Genomic DNA, 22,473 nt, shown 5'->3' on the forward strand with positions numbered 1-22,473 from the left:
AGTGAATGTTTATTATTTGTTGTTGCTGCTGCTGCTATTGCTGTTGTTAGCAAGCAAGGTGTAATGGGTGGAGACACAAGCAAATGTTAAGCAAGTTCATTCCTGAACTTCTGGTTAGTTCGTTGGGGCCATTTTTCACTCTCCGGGCGAAAACGGCCCCAACGGGCCAACTGGAAGTTCAGAGTGGATCCATTTCCAGCTTCTGGAGAGCCTCTGAGGAGCCGGGGAAGGCCGTTTTCACCCTCCCCAGGCTTCAGGAAAGCCTCCGGAGTCTGGGGAGGGGTCATGCGCACATGCACAAGGGGATCACATGTGCAGTGGGGTGGAGAGGATTGAATGTTATGGTGTGTGTGCACATGATAGTGCACACCTGCACAAGTTTGGCATGCCATAAGAAAAAGGTTCGCCATCACTGTTCTAGATCATCATGAACAGATCCTGCCTTTTAGTACATCAGCAGCAAACAGATGTTTTCCATTCTTCTTTGTGGCAATGCTTCAGCTGCATTAAAAAAAAATCCCAGTACTGCTGTAGCCCAATGACAAATCACATGCTTTGGATTCTAGAGATCCTATGTTCAAAGAGCAACCTTTATCATTTGGAAGGGTTTTGTTACAACCTTGTGAGAAGCCTTTAGCATTTGATTGGGCAGAACAGAGCCAACTAGAACAAATAGTTCTCAACTTGGAACCAGTTGCTTACCAATCATTCAAAGCTACTTATGACCTGGTTTTAAAGTTCCAACATTCCCCTCTCACTGGTCACATTATTGAATTTTGGGTGCACAGCAACTGGCCCACATTTATAGTCATTTGCAGCACCCCAATCTACTGACGTAAACTGAACATAATTTGCAAATATATTGTGATATTTATCAACAAAGAATATTTGTAGGTCCAAATTGAAATTAGGGATCCTTGTTGCTTCTCTGAATTTGCTTGTTTTCTTGCAAATGTTTCATTACCCTAACTAGGTAACATCATCAGTGCTGGTAAAGGAGTGGTGTTTGCTGTCATTTATAAGCATTTTTTTCTTTTCTCTATAAACTGACAGTAAACAGCACTCCTTACTAGCATTGATGATGCTACCTGGTTAGGGTAATGAAACATTTGCAAGAAAATAAGCTAGCTCAGAGAGTACCAAGGACTCCTCACAGAAATTTATTTCCAGTTTCCAGCAAAAATTACTCCCCAAAAAATAATGGGTGGCTTAAAAGACCATCACTTTCACTTAATGGCCACCTTGTTTGTTGAATGATCACTGTCAAGAAAAGGTTATAAAATCCAGTCACATGATAACTCACTTTGTATCTGTCATGATTTATGACTATAATTGCCAAGTTCAATTATGGTCCTAAATCAAGGACTACCTGTTTAAGAAAACTTTACATATTAAAAAGACTAGGCTAAATTACATGTTTTAATTGCTAAAGCAACCTTCGTGTTCCAACATGCTCCATACTTGTGCCAGGGTTCAATAATAAATCCACAGTTTGGAAAAATATACAATTTTTTTAAGTGAGGACCTGGAATAATTTTCAGGAATAAATGATTCGTATACCGTCCATACAATTATCCTGTTTCCTCGCTGAACTGCTGAGCATGAAGAAGCATTAAATGAAAATTGAAATATTGCATTGCTTCAGATATTCTGGTTCATAATTTTGCAACATTTATGTTGGTGTTTCTTCTTGACTTTTATCTCGGCAACATTTCAGCCGGAGATGGTAACACATTCCAATCTCAACTTCATTATCATAACATTGTCCAGCTCGGTGGCATCTTCCTCCTTTTTGCCAACAGACTCTGGCAGATAAATTCAGACTGGATCCTTAACAAAAGAAAAATTGTAATCAAAACCACTTGATACCCATGCAAAATGATTAAGAAAATAGGATGAAAATCATTTGTAGCTTAGTAGCCCGAACATCTACTATGCATGCAGTAGATTTTCAATTCAACCCAAGATATTTTCAAGTAAAAGATTGCAAACTAAAAAAAAACTTGCCTGACAATTGTTGCAACTGGGGAATTAAAGAAGATAGTGATGGACTAGATGGTTGATGATCTGAAGGCAAATTGGCAATCCAGCTTGTCCCAGTGTACACCTGAGCCAGTCACAATTTCTGGCACGCAGATGCATGAAACTATTCCTTAACTCACTTCCAGGCAATAACTCACACATTCTCTGCCTGTGTTTTCTGGCTCCGGGTCTCAACCCCTACTCTATGCTTTATGTGCTGCACTTCAGTTCCTTGTAAGCAAAATTAAACCAAAGTCACCTTAAAGGGGAGATGGGCAGAGAAAAATTTAATAAATAATAATTACTTTAAAAAAAAACATTCTCTATTCCATTTACCTACTTTATCCTGTGGCAGGAACAATTCTTTCCTTCCTTTTATGTACCATCACTTTTCACCAGGGGAACAGTGAAAACATAAAAGGTTTGTTTTGTTTTCTACGAGTTCATTGAGAATTTATTGATGAATTTTAACAAGTTCAGTGATGGAACAACCTGCTGTTGTTTGGTTTACTTGCTTTAATCAAGTGAAATAAAATTGATGAGAATTCTGCCATTTTCCTAACCCAAGTAGTAGGACAAATGTTAACGACAGACATCAACATGGACTTAAAGGCTCCAAAACAAAGCTATGACACTGGAGATACTCACCTTGACATGACACTATAGCATTGGTGGGTTCCTACCAGTTAGGATCCATTCAGGCGAACTGGTAATGGTTTGGTGGCCTAGGTCGTTGGAACCAGCAGTGACCCAGGCCTGCCACGCCCCTGAACCGGTTGCCTGGTGGGGGCCATCAGAGCCGCCATCTTGTTTCTCACTTCTGAGCATGTGCAGAACAATTTTAATTGCACTGCACATGTGAGCACATTGCACATCAAGCGCACACAAGACCAAACCAGCAGTAGTACCTGCCATAACCCATCCCTGCACTAAACTTGGGTTTTTTTCCCCAAAAGGGACAACCCCTGAAAGGTATCCTGTAGAGCAGTGATGGCAAACCTATGACACGCGTGTCAGTGCTGACACGCATAGCCATTTGGGGTGACACGCACAGGATTTCATGCGATTCATCCTCGGCTCCTGCACGGCCGCCGAGGATGAAAGAATCTGTGCTGGAGGAACGGGGGGGCGGGACGTGTGATCTCCCCCGCCCACACTCACTTACTGTATCGCCGCCGCCCCTTTCTGAGCGCAGGGGCTGCTGGTAAGGCGTGCGTGCCGTGCGCACACACGTCATCAGCGCGGCGAGGGAGGACCCGCAGGAGAGGAGCGCGGGAACAGTGCGCGCCTCTCTCCAGTCAGGCCGGCACAGAGAGTCTACTCCTGGGACTGTCGGTTACGACCGCACCACAGCAGGGAACAGCGGAGTGCCAACGGGAACTGTGAGCGCCATTAGCAGCAACTATTGGGGTGCCATGGACTTGTAATTGCCCACAATAACTGAGATAAGTGAGGGGGAGGTTGTGTTAGCTTGTTAGGCTAGTTAACCCCTAATTGGCTATCTATAATTCTATCTGCTGTCACTGGCCCACTGATGGAGCACCCAAAAAATAAAAAACAAAGGTTAAGTAAAGGGAGTGGTAGTGGCAGTGGCCGACCCTTTCAAGAGACATGGAGCGAGATGTATGGCATTATAGAAAAAAATGGCAGATCATTTTGCGTTCTATGTACTGAAACGGTAGTAAGCAGAACGTGGAATATAAATAGACATTTTGAAACTAATCATTCCCAGCTCTTGGAAAAAAGTGAGGATGAAAGGAGGGAATACATTTCCAGGAAGCTACACCTTTATAAGAGCCAATCTAACTCCATCCTTAAATTTATGAAAGGCTCTACAAATTTAAACTCTGCAAGTTTGAGCATTGCTCACACCATAGCTCAGCATGCAAAAGCGCTTAACAAAGAAGTTACTAAGCAGGTATGTTAAATAATTTGTTTTTGGTTTATTAAATACAATTATATATTGCAATTATACATTTTTGTAGTTTAAACTATAAATTGCGCAAAATTATGTTTTTGTCGAAGTGACACACAACGCGAGTTATGCTCGATTTTTTGCCGATTTTTGACACACCACGCCAAAAAGGTTGCCCATCACTGCTGTAGAGCATCAACTCTTACACATCTTACCTAAAGAGATAAGGAAGACAGCAAAAAGAGCAACAACCAACAGCTTACAGGAACTCATGGCTGAGACGGTCATCACTTGTAATCATTGGTTAACTGGAACAAACAACAATAGAAAATGAATGTCAAATGCAGCTTTTCAGTGGCTAGTCAGAAAAGGGGGGAATGGGTCAGATAGTACCAATTTGGTTCATAATGTGTTTTATCTGTAATGATATGGAGAAAGAATTTGTTAGCCTCCCATCAGACTAAACCCACAAACTCACCTTAACCAAGAGTAAACATTCTGTTTCTCTATTGGCCAAAGCAAGTATGTGACAACTCTGGAATGCTCCATTGTTGATTTTTTTTCTTGTTTTAGATCTTCTACTAGAAAGGTCTATATACTGCCTTAACACCAGAGCTACACAACTCTTGAAATACCATTGATAATTTAGGACACTGAACTATAAATGGATCTTGTAGATGTGGTAAACGTAGAAGAGGATGAAATGAATGAACTGCAGCAAGCATATTATGTGGAAAGGGAGCGTTCAGCTTAAAAGAGAAAAATCAGGAAATAGAATAGAAAGTGTATACTATGTAAAATTATTCATGGTGTAAATAAAGCATGGCAGCAGAACGTGTTGTATGGATTGGTATTATTCATAAATATCCAAGGAACCATAGGGATGTGAAATGCGGCCTTAATTAAACAGAAATACATAAAGCACATACCGTAATTGCATTATGTATTTTAGATGGTTTAACAAATAAATAAGATAGTTAGTTGTGATTGCTGTGTATAATTACAGGCGTGCCAATCTTCAAAAGCATCCTTTGCTTCAAGATATGTTCATGTAAAGTCCACCCAAAACTGCATCACAATGCAACACTGCCCCCTTGCTTCTGAGAGCAGAAAGAAGCAACCAAGTTATTTCCCTTTGCTCTGCTTTACAGCTGCTTTGCACATGAAAATATCAGGAAAGGCTTTTGGCTGTTTAATTTTTAATCATAAGAGATTAAAAAGCAATTCTAACCCTCTGTGAAGAGAATCATTCCTGTACTGGTACCAAGGAAACAATGCAGGTGGGTATCTTTACCTTTTAAAATAGATACACCATTATACCAATAAAAGAGAATACATGTAGCTCAGGACTGAACTAGGAAGTCCTTGGTGCTCTCTAAGCTTGATTGTTTTCTTAAAGATGTTTTAGTACTGGAATAGGCAATATCTAAAAGTGAGTGGAGTTGACTGTCGGTTTATATACAGAGGTTATCCTATGAGTGTTGGTGAGGGTATTGTTTTCTGCTTAGTAATGTCTTAGGGTTAGGGTTAGGGTTACTGTTTGGTTGCTTGTCTGGTATTAATCTGGTATTAACCGCTTCTTGTCTGGGTTTCAATTACTGTCAGTAACTCTCCGGAGAAGTCTATAACACTGGGCAAGGTGGAAAGAGAAAGAAGAAAAAGATGTGTGGACTCAATTATAATGGTGATGGGTACGCTATTGGAAGACTTAAAGAACCAGACTAAGGACAGATCTACTGGAAGAAAATATCTAAAGTGGTCAGTGGTGGGTTGCTACCAGTTCGGACCGGTTTACCCAAATCGGTAGTTCTGAGCACCGGCTGGCCCTGCCCACCCGCCCCAATGCTATCCAGTTCTAGATATCTTGCTTGCTTCACCCCGCAACTATGCTGTGACTGACCTAGCAGGTGTACAAGAAGCCTCCCCCATCGGAAAAGCCTTGTTTTAGGTGTTGTGGAAAGAGAGCATGCACGCAAGCTCTCACATTTTTGGTGAACCAGTTGTTAAAGTATGTGCAGCCCACTTCTGAATGTGGTCCCTTGGAGTTGATCCTAGCTTGATAGTATACAGTCAGTTAATCAAGACCAGCATGTTGCTGTCATTTAGCACTTGTTTTAGTCCCATTGAGCCATTTTTATTATCTGTTTCATCACATTTAGTAACCATCTCCAGCTACCAAAGAAAATATTAAACTAGTGTATAGTGAGTGTTGATATTTAACCTTCAATGGTTTATAGTCATGACCCAAGGCCCATGTTAAGCATCCTAACACACTGCACAATTGTTCAGTTACAGGTTTTAAATCATCTCCAAAATACAGAGCAAATCAATTTAAAATCCAATATGATTCAGAGCAATGGCATCTTTTTATAGATTCTTCAAAAAGAAGTCTCAAAGCAGTTTTACTCCACAATGGTTTTTATGCTTCCATACCTGTAGGTCATTCAGTACACTTGAAGGAAACCTATGAGAACTTGGAATTGGTTCTTCGTAAACTTAAAGATGAAGACCATGGTTGGCAAGTGGGTGGGGACTTAAAGGTCTTGTGCATGCTGCTTGGGCAACAAGCTGGGTATACCAAATACCATTGTTTTCTGTGTCTATGGGACAGTCGAGATCGACAAAATCACTGGACCAAGAAGAGTTGGCAGCCGAGGGTGCTAACAGTCAGTGAAAAAAAATGTCCTCCAAGAAACTTTGGTACCTTCGCATAAAGTTCTTCTACCATAAAGTTCTTCTAACATAAAATTGGGATTGATGAAGCAATTCGTAAAATCACTTCCAATAGATGGAGAATGCTTCAAATGCTTGGTCACCAAGTTTCCATGCCTGTCGGAGGCAAAATTGAAGGAAGGTGTGTTCGTCGGACCAGACATTAGTGACTTATAGTTGATCAAGAGTTTGTCAATACCATGACAGATCCTCAAAAAGAAGGGTGGATTGCATTTAAAGAAGTCGTACAGAAATTTTTAGGCAATAACAAAGATCCTTACTACAAAAAGATCGTCGGAGGAATGCTGAAAGCATTTCAAGCTTTAGGTTGTCTGATGAGTTTGAAAGTGCATTTCCTGCAGTCCCACCTTGACTACTTTCTTGAAAATTTGGGAACTGTGAGTGAGGAATAAGGTGAACGATTCCACCAAGACATTAAAGAGATGGAAAGGTGATACCAGGGAAAATGGAGCATTACAATGATGGCAGATTACTGTTGGATGCTTCAGAGAGACATTCCAGATGCTACTCACAAGCGTAAATGCACTAAGGGGAGCCTCACAAGGAAGAAGAATCGAGTTTAGTGTGTGTAGGTGAGCTCATTTCAGTTCAAAAAAGGATTTTCATGAAAATATTGTAATAAAACTTTAATTTTATGTCTACTTCCATTTATTTTGAGCTATTGCCTTATTTAACATAGTTACCTACATTGTTAGGAAAAGTGATGTCCTATGACAAAATGGAGGTCTTTTTCGGATTCAGTGCACCAAAAAACATAAAGATTATGTGGAATAACCCAAAAGCTCTCTAAAAAATTTTTTGCAGACCTGTCAAATCTTTGGTATCAGCAGCAACATACAAAAATTCATGGAAACTTCAATGAACCTCTGGAAAACGAAGCTTATAGCTAATGAAGAAGTACTGGGTGAAGTTGAAATTCAACAAGGCATTGTTCAGGGCGATTCCCTTTCACCCCTACTTTTTATACTCTCAATGATACCACTGACAATCATGATGAAGAAGATGAACTATGGATACAAACTTGCAAAGAAAGCACTGAAAATTTCCCACTTGGTGTACATGGATGATTTAAAGCTATTTGGTAAAACAAAAGCTGAACTGAATTTATTAACTGAAAGCACAAAAGAATTTAGTCAAGAAATTGATATGCAGTTTGGAATTGAAAAATGTGCAACAATGGCAACCAAAGCAGGTAAGGTCATAGAAGATGATGGAATAGAACTTGAGAATGAAGAAATGATAAAGGCAATAAAACCAGAAGAAGGCTACAAGTACTTGGGGATTTTAGAGGCCTCTGACTTAATGCATAATAAAGTTAAGGAATTAACTTCAGCCAAGTACATTCAATGAATTCGCAAGATATTAAAGTCCAAATTGAATGGAGGAAACATCATAAAAGCCATAAATACCTGGACTATACCTATGATTCGATACTCTGCAGGAATAATTGACTGGACCCAGATGGCGTTGGACAATTTGGACAGAAAAACAAGGAAGCTAATGGCAATGAATCATGCTTTGCACCCTAAAAGTGATGTTGACCGATTATATCTACCAACAGCAGAGGGTGGTCGAGGACTCCTACAATAAAACAGACTGTGGAAGAAGAAAAAACACAGCTTGAATGATTACATCCAGAAAAGTGAAGAACCAATGATTAAGGAAGTAAATAAAGGAGGCCTTTTAAAGACAACTAAGTCAAAAGCTGAATATAAGAAAGAAGTAATTGAGAAGCGAGCTGAAAATTGGAAAAACAAAGCTATGCATAGCCAATACTTGAAAAGTATTGAAGGCAAAGCTGACCAAAAGGTCAATTGGAACTGGTTAAGATCAGGAGTACTGAAAAAAGAAACAGAAGGCTTTATTTTGGCAGCTCAAGAACAAGCCTTAGCCACAAACTACATGAAGGCAAAAATTCAACATGTTACCACCAACAGCAAATGTCGCCTCTGTAATGAGAAAGACAAGACAGTCGACCACTTGATCAGTGGGTGCAGCAAAATTTCACAAACTGACTACCTACAATGCCATGACCATGTTGCTAAGATCATTCACTGGAAATTGTGCCAAAATTTAAATTTATCAGAATTGAACATTCTGTTTCTATAAAAAAAAAACACCCTATTTGAAACAGATTATATCCTCTGACATTACCTTAACGTTCCTAGGTCCTTGGTTAGGACTCGAGCTCTTGAGCTACCAACCAGCCCCAAAGGCTGTGAATCTCACCAAAGATTAACCAAATTTAATAACAGCCTTTATTTTCATTGTACATTGTGTATACAATGAAATTGGTTTAGCCTCAGCTGGTGCAATCCATAACAAAAATAAAAGACAACATAAATAGTATAGAGAATAATCCTTATATAAGTAATTGGGGAAAAACTAGTCATATGTTTCCATACGTAAATGGAGTGATTGTGATTGTGTTCAGGAGTCTGACAGTCCATGAATAGAAGGTGTTTTTAAACCGGTTGTCCACCTGACTATACTTCAGTGTCTTCTGCCTGATGGTGAAAGTGAAAAGAGACACTGGCCAGGTTATGAATCATCCTTCTTCCTTGCTCTGTTGAAACAGCAAGACCTGGCAATACAATTCAGTGGTGTTAGGGGGCAACCAATGGTTGCCAGTTGGAATGCTGAAAGTCTAGCATTGTTTTATCTATTTCTTTCTAAAGATGTCCAAAAAGAACTTCTGTCTGATTTCATTGGTTTTGAGGCATTGCAGAGGGGTTGAGTCAGGTGGTCTCTGAAGTCATCTCAAATCAACAGCTTGATGAATTAGTAGCAGGGAATGCCAGGCCCTGAGCCCCTTTATGATGTGACTTGAAGAGATTTTAGGGATTCAAGAAGTACTCAATCACTAGCTCCTCAAAGCACCCTTTCTCCCACTTGACAGCAGCAGCTTTATGTTTGTGAATCACTGACCAAAGTTATCTTTTTATCTCTCCCCAGCCTAAATCCATCACGGGGCTGCCATGCTAAAGTTTCACACAAATTTGATGGAGGGTATATAAACTATATGTGGTCCTATTTAGCAATTAAAATTGGGACCAGAAATTTGGTCATTAGGTCAAGCAGACCTGAGAAGGTCATGAATGTGATGATTGATTACAAAGGTATTTTTCCATTATCTTAAAAATGGTTGCTAAATGGGATAGAATAACATATTTGAAATTCTATGCATACATGTATAATAAGAGGGGTTGAATTACAGGAGTGTTGCTTCATTGGGGAAAAAAGGTTTTTGTGCTGAGTTTAGCCCAGTGAGAGATTGTAGGATCTTCCTGCTTTTATCAGAATTCTTACTACAAGCTCCGTCCTGTGAGGGAACATGCAACATTGCAATGTACATAGAAAGGTATACTTGTTTCATCTATCTGACCATCTAGCTTCCTTCCTGCATAGAGCAACTCATTTAGTATAGAATTTCAGTATACTATTATCATCCAAATGTAACATTTGAGGGGGTTGGGTAGAAAGGCCATAGGTCCCAAGAAATCTTAATTAAGAGATAAAACTTTGCTTCATAGAAAGCCGTCTTCCAAATTAATGTTTTTCAGTAATGATTAAAGAGGAAGAGGAAGGAGGAGGAGGAGGAGGAAGAGGAGGTTTGCTGAAGAGAAGCTGTGGTTCACTTTCCAATTTTTACATCCCTTGCATTGTTTCTTCTTTATTTATTCATAAAAGGAAGCAGATTAAAATAACCATCATGCAAAGTAACTAATGAAGTTCACAGATAGCCAGTCCTCAACCTACAAGTTTGGAGATAGCAATGGTCTTGTGTCTTTGTAGAACTACAGAGACAAATGTATGTCGTAAGGGTGAGCATAAATAGAGCAGACAATTTTGTTACCACATTATTTGGAGACTCCACTTCGTGGAGTACTGACCCTGACATTTCTGAAAACACTTGAAAAACTTGGGGATAATGTCATATTTCCTGCTGGAAATGTGTAAGATTGGCTGCTAAGCAATGGAAAAGAAGCCTATAGCAATTGCAGCAGTAGGAAAATCTAACGAATAAACAGCATTTTTTTTTCAGATACTGAAAATGAAGGGGAACTCCAAGCAGAAACTGCACCAATTACCCAGCCATAATGCTGGGGACTTAAGGATACTGATAAAGCACGGCATGAAAGAGAACAGGAAGGGAAGAGAAATAGGAAGAGAGAAAGGGCAAGGGAGATGTATCAATGTTTCCTTCAAAAAGTGGGAATGTTTTTTTTTTTTAAAAAAAAACAGCAATTTCTGTCAGGCTTTCTTTTTCTCCCCTTCTGCTTCTATTCTCCCAGGTTTACTCGGCCCCTTCTTACCTGAAGAAACATAGAAGAGAAGCAGCAAAGCAAAGGTGAGGAAAATAAACCTCATGACTGAAGTTGCCTCTGAAATCTCTCCAGCTAGTTCCAAGAAGCAGAACTGAAGAAGAGTTAGGGAGAGTCCACAAAAAGCCCACCAGGTCTGTCTATTTATAACGTTATGGTGTCATAAGAATGTGGAAATTTAGTATAAATCATTGAGGTGGCAAACATTGCAAACAAGTATTTCCTGTTACACTCCTTTAAAACTCTTCCTCCCCTCCCTTATCAAACCTCAAGGCTCCCCGTTGTGTTCACTGGATACTTCTTGTCCTAGGTGACGTTTGTAGTTTTGCTCAATTGCCAATTGCAGTACTTCCTGCTGTTAACAGGGCTGATGAGCAGCTCAGAGGTGCAAAAGTGTCAGGAATATTGGAGGGCAGTACGTGGCCCACAGAGAAAAGGAAATATTGCATCTTCATCATCATGAAATTGGCTAGTGAAACAATAGGAAAAGGACTAAGGTTTGAAAAGTCAAGAAGATTCGAGAAGAGGGGAAAAACTGGATCTACTGGGCCCAAGAGAAGCCCCCAAGCAGCCATGCTGAGATGACTAAGAAAGCCCCTACAGCTTGACAGGACCTTTGTTCCTATAAAGGCAAATTCAGCAGAGAATGAGTTTGTTGAAATTCTCACAGTTCCTTTCACATGGATTGCATCTTAAGGAGACTGCTAAATGTTTTCTGGAGGAAGGGGGGGAAGAACTATTAGCTTCTGAGCAAGCCATCTCTCGAGGCTTAGAGTTCAGTAGTTTATCATTGATTAAATTCTAGCATGTTCATCATACAATGTTTGTATACATATGGCTTATGTTTCTTTGTGAATTATGAAGCCCTTCTCATGTGACCACAGCCTGGTCTTATTGTTGAGGACACAAGGGTCAAAATGCTATTTTGGGATCCCTCATTTCACAACAGGCTTGTTTTGAATGGAGTACAAAAAGAGCTGGAGAGCTTCTGATAGGGAGAGTTTATGGAAATCATCTTCTTGAACTCAGGATGGCTTTTGCATTAGAAACTCAGATACTATATACACTGTATGCATTCATAGGAACAATTTAACCTCTGGCGGCACAACTGGAATGTAATTTAAGCCCTAACTTAAAATCAAGTTAAAGTGCAACACACCAACAGAAACCGATCAGCATAAAATATGTTGCAATTGGCATTCCTGAGTTGTGGGGGGAAAATCGAGATGACACCCATTATCTAAAACCTACTTCTTTTTTGCATTACAGTCCTAGGAAGTCATGTCCAAAGAGTAGAGATGAAAAGAGGGAAGAATCCATCCTAATTTGAGCAGTAGGTCCTGGGTTTATCCCACACATCTACGTATATCAACTGACCATGACATCTGTGAAACTGGTAAAGATTATACCTAGAGCTATAGTGGGTCTTCTTGCCTATTGAATAGGGAAACCATCAAACTAGGTAAGGAAAGATAGTTTTCTTAGCTAGCTAGCTAGTTTAAGCCTCTTCATGTGTAAGTTGGAGATGAGATGAAGGCATTCTCATGAACTCATAAACATATGAAAGCTTATGGGTGCAATCGCTCATCATTTCATAAGAATAGCAATGTGGCCAAAAGGTTCCAAACCCAGAAATCAAATTCAGATCAACATTTGCAGCAGGCGCTTTCAAAAGACAATACAAAATTCAAATATTTGATCCAAATTTATTAAATTGTTCAATTACAATGGTGTTTCACTGCTTGCTGTTATGTTACAGTTTGCAACATCTTCCAATAATATCACAATTGCTGAATATTTCACACTAGAGAGGCAAGGTTCTTGTTAGGGAACATGGCAATAACCTCTCAGGGTTTCACAAGTTCTTGTCATTGATGGTTTCACTGCAGAAAAGAAACAGAAGATTTTATTACTGATGTGACTTTGTCTTGTCCAAAATAATGGATAGAGGTAATAGACAGGTAGGGGGGGAGCACAATTTAAGATTTGATGGTGAATCTAGTTAGTTAATTCTTATTTTTTCTATTGTTCAGTTCCTCCACATTTACAGTGTGGACCCCAACTATGCCATTACTCTTCAGTTAACAAGTCATTCTAGTTAACAAGCATAGTCTAAACTAAACCTCATTCACCTCCAATTTGTTTTCACAGATCAGAAGCACTTTCAGCTAAGTGACGGTGAAATGTGAGCTGAAAAAAAATCACTGATACACTAATTTAATCACTTTGAATGAAATAAGATGTGTTTGGTAAGATCTGTTTTTAATGAACCCCTGTTGGTTTCTGATTATAGTTGTATTTCCTTCTAAGTGTTCACAGATTTAAGATACCTTTATTGTCATTTTATTCTATAGGCATTCTGGCATACATTAAAAGTGAAAATCTGTTGCCTGTTTTCAAAAGTGTACAGATACATAATACACATATAGATCAGGGGTGAAATGCTACCGGTTCAGGCTGGTTCACCCAAACTAGTAGTAAAAAATGCTACTGGTTCAGGCCAACCGGTAGTTGTGATGATCAGCTATGTGACAATTGGCTGTGTCATGTGATTTATATTCAAACCAATATTTTAAAAATGCTTTAAAAAGTAAAAAAAAAGTTCTGTCAATCAGCTGTGCCACACAATTTATATTTATATAGCGAATCTAAATCACACAGCACAGCTGTTCCCCCTCCCTCACTCTTCTACTTACCTTTGCAGACTCAAAAAAGGCTTTTAGCAATTGCAATGTGTGTGTATGCGAAGGACGAATGCACACCAGTAGCAGACTTTAGAGAATTTCACCCCTGATATGGACATGCTATATACATACACATGTATATACTTACACCCTAACATATAAATACATATAAATTTTAATCACTATCCCTCCTGAATGTGTAGCAGACAGTGGAAGCCTGAGATTTCATAAGGTTGATACTGTACGGAAAAAAACTGTGTCTCAATCTGGAGGCAATAAGGAAAACAAGTCGTGAATGTATAGCATCCCAGACAATCCTGAGGACCCTGTTCAAGCATCACTTATATATTATGTTCTGCATAGAAGGGAGTGGCATGCCAATAACCTTTTCTGACGTCCTCACCACTCTTTGCACCCCCTTGCAGTCTGAAGCAGTAATGCTTCCAAACCAGACTGTAATGCAATATGACAGTATGTTCTCGATCATCCCAAATAGATTTGTTATTTATTCATTCTTAAATTCTCAATTTGATCTGATTCCCAAGATTGGAAGGAAAGAAAGCAGCCATATGATCTTGATGACTTCCTCAGAGGAAATTCATAGCTGCTCAGTTTACTACTTGATAAGCCTAGAGAAAATTACTCAATTCGTAATGCTTTTTGTCATGTGGTATACTACCTATTGATAGTGTCTGATTCTTGAGGATCATCAGTAAGTGTATATCTTAAAGCTATGGCTTTGGTGCTTCCAGATACAATGCAATTGTAAGAATAAATAAGCAAAAATTAAGGGAAAGGAGGAAGATTTTCTGGGATCAGCTCACATGAAACATATATAAGGATAACAATAGATTTATGCAGGTGTTTATAGCAGGTGTTTTCCATTGCTGAAACAGCAATACTGGCTTGATAAATAGGGAATGGCAATAATCCTCAAATGTGTGCTTTAATGATAAGTCTGTCCGAAACGGTTATTCAAAATATTGAAAGATTAATGAATGAAAAGCCTTTATTCTACTGTTATCTGCCTCATTTCATTTGCCACCATATTAGGGTCATCTGAAAAAGTTTTCATGGTTTGGGTAAGGACATATTAAATAAGAAAATGGACATGTTTAAAGAAAACAAGTCAGATTCCTTTTTCTTATACTGCAGATGGGGCTTCTCGACTGAGTTTACCAGGTCTGAGTTCTAAAGATCCAGATGACGAATAAGTGAAAGAAAATTGTGAAAACTCTTACTGTCTTGCAAACATCTAATGCTTATGTAGAGTTTTGCAGCAGAGAGATGCTATGCCCATATATTTCTTATCTCATAACTAAGAAAGAAATGGATCTCACCGGTCCACGCTTGCAGCAGATGGCATTAATACCACAGTTGTATGGGAGACTTCCATACTCGCATTCCTTGAAAAGACCAGTCTGACAGAAACCACCATCCTTCATACACTCAAACAGTTGCCCTGTATTTATGAAAAATTATTTGAGTGAGCAGTTGTCATCAAAACACAATGATATACTTCACCTTCAATAAATCAGTGGAAGGAGAGAAGAAAGTTCATTTTATTGACTTCATTTAGCCAGCATACTTCATAGCTGTTTAGCTCTTGCAAATGACGCTTATCTAAAGCTGTCCATCTGTTCTTTGGAGTTGCATCTAAATACTATGAAGTCAGCCGCATATTTTTCAAATTATGAATTACCCTCAAAAGTGGGAATAATTTTTTAAAAATGCATTTCTTTCATGTTTTTTCTCTTTTTCCCATTCTGCTTCTATTTCTCCACCTCCCCCAGTTTACCCAGCCCCTTCTTACCTGAAGCTACATAGAACAGAAGCAGCAAAGCAAAGGTGAGCAAAAGAAACCTCATGATTGAAGTTGCCTCTGAAATCTCTCCAATTAGTTCAAAAAAGCAGAACTGAAGAGAGTTAGGAGGACTCCACAAAAATCCCAGCTTTATAACAAGTTATGATGTCATGAGAATGTGGACATGAAGGATGGATCACTGATATGGCATTATTGATATGGCAAACATTGCAAACATTTTACTTCCTCTTTTCTCCTCTTAAAATGCCACTTCTTTTTTTTCCTTTTTATCAAAACCTGCTGCACCCCATTCTTTTCACTATTTCCTGTAACATGTGCAAGCCTATGAATCTTATCACATGCGTATTGATGAATCTTCAAATGTCATTTGAAACTTTGCTAAGGAGAATTAAGTAGCCACAACCTTTGCTGTAATGAAATGCCAAACAATTTACTCAGTTGACATGTGTGATTATAATTATACAGGGATGGACTAATATTAGCATTAAAATTTGTGCAAAGTTTGCCAATTTGATAAGTGTGTTTGAAATAATAACAAATATGGAACCTTGTATAATACCTTTTGATTGTTAAATATGCAAACTCATTTATGCAATCATCTATATTTTGGCAAGAGGACAAATTGTAGAAAACTCCTGGGAAACTATAGAAAATAATATATTTGTGTTTCCTGGAAATTTTCCAAGCTCTTTCCTAATAGTCCCAGAGTGTATTTGCTTTTTTATAGTTGGGTTCTAAAAATAAATATTACTGTGTTAAATTTATGGGGTGGAAACACATTAATCCCACTGGAGATATAATCTGTCTTCTTTTTTTTTTTAAGGCTTAGAGTTGCACTCCACACATCTGAGACAGTGAATGGGTCGAGAAACAAGCAAATGTTAAGCAAGTTCATTCCTGAACTTGTGGATGGCTCATTGGGGCCGTTTTCACTCTCCGGGCGAAAACGGCCCCAACGGGCCAACTGGAAGTTCAGAGATGATCCATTTCCAGCTTCTGGAGAGCCTCTGAGGGGCCAGGGAAAGCCGTTTTCACCCTCCCCAGGCTTCAGGAAAGCCTCTGGAGTCTAGGGGGGTCAACCGCACTGCATGAGGAGGGTCACATGCGCAGGTGGGTGGGGAGGATTGAATTGGTATGGTGTGTATGCACATTATAGTACACACATGCACAAGTTTGGCACGCCATAAGAGAAAGGTTCACCATCACTGTTCTAGATCATCATGAACAGATCCTGCCTTCTAGTACATCAGCAGCAAACAGGTGTTTTCCATTCTTCTTTGTGGCAATGCTTCAGCTGCATTAAAAAAAATCCCAGTACTGCTGTAGCCCAATAACAGATCACATGCTTTGGATTCAAGAGATCCTATGTTCAAACAGCAACCTTTATCAATTGGGAGGTTTTTGTTACAAGCTTGTGAGAAGCCTTTAGCATTTGATTGGTCAGCACAGAGCCAACTAGAACAATGGTCCAATTCAGTACAAATGGTTCTCAACTTGGAACCAGTTGCTTAGCAATCATTCGAAGCTACTTATGACCCGTTTTAAAGTTTCAACATTCCCCTCTCACTGGTCACATTATTGCATTTTGGGTGCTCAGCAACATTTCTAGTCATTTGCACCATCCCAATCTACTGACCAGGGACGTGCAGTCAGGGGAGGTAGGGCTTCACCACTGTCATCCTGAAAAGAAAAGGCTGAGATAGTTGCTGCCAGAGTCCCAGTGGATGACTCTGCTTAGTGCTTAACTGCAGGAGGAGGCGAGAGAACCATGTGCCTCCTTTACTCTATCTTTATGATCACTTGATCAGAGTTCTTTTACCCGCCTCTCCTGGCGGGCTGGCGCTTTCTTTCTTTTGCCTGCTGTGCCCCCCCCCTTCCCTTTCTCCTCTCCCCCCGACCAGGACCCCCGTTCTGCTCCCCTCTCCCTTTCCTTCTCCTCCTCTCTTCTTTCTTTGCCGGCTGCCGCCTCGCCTCCCCCTCCTCCTCTGTCCCCGGAGCTGTGTCCGACAGAGGCGTCTTGCATCTATGGCGGACATAAACGCGCGAGACACCTGTGTCGGGGACAGCGGCAGGGATGCTGCTTCTCACCACCGCTGTGCTCTGCCGCCTCCCACCCTGCCTCCTCCGTCCTCGCCGCTGTGTCCGACAGAGGTGTCTCGCATCTATGGTGGGACAGCGGTGGGGATGCTGCTTCTCGCCGCCGCCGCACTCTTGCCTCACCAACCGTAAACCTCACCGCACATCACTGCTACTGATGTAAATTGATCATAATTTGCAAAGGTTTTTCCAGAAACAGATATTTATCAATAAAGGAGAATATTTTTAAGTCCAAATTGAAATTAGGGATCCTTGTTGCTTCTCTGGATTTTCTTGTTTTCTTGCAAATGTTTCATTACCCTAACTAGGTAACATCATCAGTGCTGGTAAAGGAGTGGTGTTTGCTGTCATTTATAAGCAATTTTTCTTTTGTTTATAAACTGACAGCAAGCAGCACTCCATACTAGCATTGATGATGCTACCTGGTTAGGGTAATGAAACATTTGCAAGAAAATAAGCTAGCTCAGAGAGCACCAAGGACTCCTCACAGATATTTATTTCCAGTTTCCAGCAAAAAGGACTCCCCCCCCCAAAAAAAAATAAGGGGTAGCTTAAAAGAACATCACTTTCACTTAATGGCCACCTTGTTTGTTGAATGATCACTGTCAAAAAAAAGGTCATAAAATCCGTGTTAGGAATATAATTCTAATGGTTGGGTTGGCAATATATAAATCATGTAACAATGCTATACCTGTTTCTTTAAATCATGGGCAGGCAAGGATAGTTGATGCGCAAAATATACATTGCAACGCTTATTGCAAAGCCTCTCAACTATCGAACGACAACCCGGCCTTCACGTGGTGCCCCCCGTTCCCACCAATCGGGCTCTGTCGACCCTTGGGACTGGCGTCCCCTTGGGTATATCCAGCCGAAACAGCTTCCATGGATCGCCGTATCCATTCCTTTTTAGGGCTAAACAATATCGGTTGCCTCAATGTGCAAACATTGCTAGAAACAGGGAAGCAGGCCCTTCTCGCTAAAAGTATTTATGATAGAGACGTTGATATATGTTGTGTGTCAGAATTGAGAATGCCAAACGATGGAACTGCTACAATATCAGTCCCACACAAAAAGGGATCTATACAACTATTCTATAGCGGCCCAACAAACGGTTCTGGGCTCACTGGTGTCGGCTTTGCCCTCAGTCAAAAAGCCGCAAAAGCAGTCATAGCCTGGAAACCGATAAATTCACGATTAGTCTACCTTCGTATCAAAAGCCGTCCATTCAATGTATCATTATTATCGGTCTATGCACCTACGAATGCTAATGATCAGGCGACAATTGAAGAATTCTATCATCAGCTGGAAGACGAACTATCACTAATTCCCAGAAAGGATTTCCTGATCGTAGCGGGTGACTTTAAAGCCCAAGTTGGTGGAATCAGAAGACAAGGTAAAATAACTGGCTGTTACACTCCACATACCAACACCTGTCAAAATGGCGAACGTCTCATTGAGCTAGCAAGTCACCACGGGCTCATGCTTACTAACACGTTCCTTTGCCATAAGAAGCGGCATCTTCAAACGTGGGTAAGCCCTGACGGAGCAACTAGAAACCAAATAGACTATATTTTAATCAAGCAGAAATGGAGCAAATCAGTTACTGACTGCAGGTCCTTTTGGGGACTCGATGTTGCAACCGATCATGCCTTACTGGCTGCCAAATTCCATCTTAAATTCCAAAACAGAATGCATAAACCAGTTCCAAAACGACTGAATATTCACAGCCTCCAAGATCCCGAGATAAGAGACCACTTTATGAAATCTCTTCAGGAAGAAGTATCAAAATCGGATAAAATGCCACAATCAGTCAATGAATCATGGTCGCTCCTTCGAAAACAATTGCAAACTACGGTTAGCCAATGCATTCCACCATATGAACATCAGAAAAATGACTGGATTTCACATGCCACTATCCAGCTTTCCCAACAAAGGAAACTAGCTCTTGCAAATAATAATCATCCATTAGCTGCCCAACTTGCCCGTGAAGTTAAAAGAAGTGCTAGGCAGGATAAAGAGACCTTTTATAATCAGCTAGCCACAGAACTGGAAACAGCTCAACATCACGGCGATTACAGAAAGTTCTTCAGATTGGTCAGAGTTACTGCTGGGAAATATTCAACCCCAGTCAGCCAGTGTATCACAGATAAAACTGGCCACAAGATTACCGACGTAGAAGCTAGATTGACTAGGTGGTGTGAATATTTTGAAGACCTGCTGAACCGACCAGAACCGGTTACTGCTGAAACAGATAATATAGATGCTCCAAATCACCAGCCGTATGATATCAACGATTTGCCGCCATCCGGATTAGAAATTGCGGCAGTCATTCAAAAGCTAAAAAATAACAAGGCCCCTGGAGATGACTGTCTCAGCGCCGAAATTTTTAAAGCCGGTGGTATCCATGTGATTAATGCAATGGAAAGTGTTTTCAGTCTTATCTGGAAGGAAGAACGAATTCCAAAGGATTGGGAAACTGCATTGCTACTACCTTTATACAAAAAAGGTACTAAAACCGAGTGCAAAAAATACCGAGGAATCTCACTAATTAATTTGGCATATAAGATTCTTGAGGCCATAATACTGAATCGTATAAAAGATGGACGACAGCAAAGAACCCAGGAAAATCAGGCGGGTTTTAGGACAGGGAGAGGGTGTATTGACCAAATTAGTGCCCTACGACACCTACTAGAACTGCGCCATGAGTACAGGCAGCCAACCTATGTTGCCTTTCTCGACTTTACCGCTGCTTTTGATAGCATTCATAGAGAAAGTCTGTGGAAGTTATTACATCAAGACGGAATTCCAAACAAGCTGTGTGGCATAATAACAGCCCTTTATTGCCATACATCCTGCAAAGTAAAAGCCTATAATGAAGAAAGTGACGCCTTCACTGTAAACTCTGGAGTCAGGCAAGGTGGTATCTTGTCACCAACTTTATTCAACATTGGAATGGATGCCATATTGTCGAAAGCGCTTGGTAATCAACCCGGGAGGAGTCATTATCTACCCAAATAACTTTATACTGACCGACTTAACATTCGTCGATGACATTGCCCTGTTCGCGGATTCGTTGGATTCACTACAAGGCATGGTGGATAGAGTGGCAAAAGAAGCTGCAAGTCTAGGCTTAGTCCTTAGTGGCAACAAGTCCAAGCTTATGATATGCTGCAACCACATAGACGACCAAACCATCCACATTCAAAATGAACCAATTGAAGCTGTTGATCATTTCACCTACCTTGGCAGCAACATTACGGGAAATGGAGATGTTTCTTCAGAAATAAGTGCTAGAATTCAAAAAGCAACAATTGCCTGGAGCTCACTCAAGAAACTCTGGGTTAGGAAAGACATTCGCCTGAAAACCAAAGTCCGTATATACAAGGCTGCTATCATACCAATGTTATTATACGGTTGTGAAACCTGGCCAATAAAAATTGCTCATCAACACAAACTGGACTTATTTCAAAACCATTGCTTGCGTAGACTTACGAAAATTAAGTACTCTGAAAGAATATCCAATGCTGAAATCCGCCGAAAATGTGAGATCAATGAAAATGTATCTGCCATTATAGAACTTAGACGCTGGCGCTGGCTAGGCCATACATTGAGAATGCCAGAAAATCGAATCCCAAAAATTTCCCTGCTTGCAGAGCCTGGTCCGACCTGGAAACGGCCAAAAGGAGGTGTTCATCTAACCACTCTGCATCACTTCAAATGGAAAGCGGAAGATATAGTCATGCGCCCATTCAATCTTAGCCGAAAATCATATAATAGCGACTGGCTGCACCACCTGACCACCCTAGCCCAGGACCGAAAACAGTGGCGTCAAATTTCCATGGAAGTCGCCTATACCCACGATGGGTGAAGAGGCGTCAAATACAAGTACAAGTACAAGTACTTTAAATCATACTGTAAAATGTGATTGGTTGCTGTTTTCCTCAATTGGCCATAAGAGGGAGCCAGAATGACTGTTAGCTCTCTGTTCATTAGATGCTGGGATGATCTGATCTGAGTGCTGTGAGCTATTGTAAGTTTTGCAACTGCTAGCAAACTTTGAGTTCTAAACTTATTATAAGATACTGGACTATGTTATTTGGATTATCCCTTAACTGAAAAACATTGATGACTGACTGCCTTATCCATGTATGACTTGGACTGTTTGATGGACTCTGATACCTGTATTTCCATGAAAGTAAAAGCCTATTTAAACTGCAGTGTCTCTGTATGCTGGTTTGTGTGTTCTCCAACAACACTCTCACAACGCTTCTCTGAACGTACTCTCTCAACGGGGAGCTGACCTAACACTCCGGTCACATGATAACTCACTATCTGTTATGATTTATGACTGTAATTGCCAAGTTTAATTATGGTCCTAAGTCAAGGACTACCTGTTTAAGAAAACTTTACATATTAAAAAGACTAGGCTAAATTACATGTTTTAATTGCTAAAGCAACCTTTGTGTTCCAACATTCCCCATACTTGTGCCAGGGTTCAATAATAAATCCACAGTCTGGAAAAATATACAATTTTTTAAAGTGAGGACCAGGAATAATTTTCTAGCAGTATTGGAATAAATGATTCATACATCGTCCATATAACTCTCCTGTTTCATCACTGAACTGCTGAGCATGAAGAAGCATTAAATGAAAATTGAAATATTGCATTGCTTCAGATATTCTGGTTCATAATTTTGCAACATTTATGTTGGTGTTTCTTCTTGACTTTTATCTCGGCAACATTTCATCCGGAGATGGTAACACGTTCCAATCTCGATTTCATTATCATAACATTGTCCAGCTCGGTGGCATCTTCCTCCTTTTTGCCAACAGACTCTGGCAGATAAATTCAGACTGGATCCTTAACAAAAG

The sequence above is a fragment of the Thamnophis elegans genome, chromosome 4 (genome assembly GCF_009769535.1).
Source record: "Thamnophis elegans isolate rThaEle1 chromosome 4, rThaEle1.pri, whole genome shotgun sequence".
Taxonomy (NCBI): Eukaryota; Metazoa; Chordata; class Lepidosauria; order Squamata; family Colubridae; genus Thamnophis; species Thamnophis elegans.